The sequence below is a fragment of the Chinchilla lanigera genome, unplaced genomic scaffold, assembly GCF_000276665.1.
Source record: "Chinchilla lanigera isolate Chin_1 unplaced genomic scaffold, ChiLan1.0 scaffold00073, whole genome shotgun sequence".
NCBI classification, from domain to species: Eukaryota; Metazoa; Chordata; class Mammalia; order Rodentia; family Chinchillidae; genus Chinchilla; species Chinchilla lanigera.
In genome coordinates this window covers 8331261-8332949 of record NW_004955474.1, presented here as the reverse complement: position 1 = coordinate 8332949, position 1689 = coordinate 8331261, and the positions used below count along the sequence as shown (strand labels likewise).

The window sequence follows — 1689 nt, the reverse complement described above, 5'->3', positions numbered from 1 at the left end:
TTATAGTATAATTTTAGGTCAGGGATTGTGATTCCACCTGACTTGTCCTTGTTGCCCAGGATTGCTTTTGCTATTCTGGGTCTCTTCTGGTTCCAAATTAATTTAAGGCACCAATATGCCACTGTTGGGCATGATTGTCGGCTTCTCTTTCCAGTGGGTGGGGTGATAGAGAAAACAACACAAAAGATGTCTAAGCAACAACCAGCTCAGTTTATAAATCCAGAAACTCCTGGCTATTTTGGATTTGCAATCCTTCCCAATCAAGTTCACCAAAAATCAGTGAAGAAAGGTTTTGAATTCATGCTGGTGGAGGTGGGGAGTCAGGTCTAGGAAAATCAACTCTGATAAATAGCCTGTTCCTGACTGATCTCTATCCAGAAAGAATCATACCTAGAGCTGCAGAGAAAATTGAAAGAACTGTCCAAATTGAGGCTTCAACCATGGAGATTGCAAAGCAGGGGGTTAATCTGCGCCTGACAGTAGTGGATACACCTGGCTATGTGGATGCCATAAATTGTAGGGATTGTTTTAAGACCATCATCTCTTACATCAGTGAGCAGTTTGAATGCTATCTGCATGAGGACAGTGTCCTGAACAGGTGCCACATCATTGATAACAGGGTGCACTGCTGCTTTTACTTCATTTCACCTTTTGGACATGGGCTGAAGCCTTTATATGTTGCATTTATGAGAGCAATACCCAATAAGGTAAACACCATGTGAAAGCCAACACACTCACTCTGAAGGAGTGCAAGTAACTGAAGAAAAGGATTCTGGATGAAATTGAAGAACATAACATCAAAATCTGTCACTTACCTGATACAGAATCAGATGGAGATGAAGACTTTAAAGAGCAAACTAGGCTCCTCAAGGCCAGTATCCCATTCTCTGTGGTTAAATCCAACCAGTTGATTGAAGCCAAAGGCAAGAAGGTCAGAGGTTTCTTCTACCTGTGGGGGGTTGTGGAGGTGGAGAACCCAGAAAATAGTGATTTTCTGAAGCTGACAATGATGCTCATCACCTACGTGCAAGATCTACAGAAGTGACCCAGGACCTTCACTATGAAAACTTCCATTCTGAGAGGCTTAAGAGAGGCAGCAGAAAAGTGGAGAATGGGGATATGAATAAAGATCAGATCCTGTTGGAAAAGGAAACTGAGCTCCGCCACGTGGAAGAGATGATCGCAAGGATGCAGGTGCAAATGCAGATGAAGATGCAGATGCAGGGTGGCGATGGCAACTGTGGGGCTCTTGGGCACCATGTGTTAGGTAGCACTCCTGAATAAAAAGAATACATTCCAGTTGAGTGTTAAGCTACAGATTTTCATGGGATTCTTGGATGGGTGCCCATTCACATATATAGTACCTGTGCCTAAGAATTCAATTTTTTAAACTTTAAAAAAATCCCACGGTCACAAATAGACTGATCAACTAGATTTAAAAATCAGTGAAGAAATATCAGAGCTGAACCAAATCTCTGAACAAATAGACTTAGTAGATCTTTATAGAGTGGTTCACCCAACAACAGAATACACATTCTTCTCAGCAGCACATGGGATTTTATCCAAAATAGAGCACATACTAACTTGCAGAACATGCTTAAGTAAATGCAAAGGAAAAAAAATTATCCCATACATTCTTTGGTACTGGGAATTGAACTCAGGACCTTGTGCTTGCTAGGTAGGTGCTGT

The 1689-nt window shown here is 41.7% G+C and overlaps 1 pseudogene; it reads left to right on the top strand.

The window, feature by feature from the left end:
* Nucleotides 1-128: 128 nt before the first annotated feature.
* On the top strand, nt 129-1306 carry LOC102012956 (annotated as a pseudogene).
* Nucleotides 1307-1689: the final 383 nt, after the last annotated feature.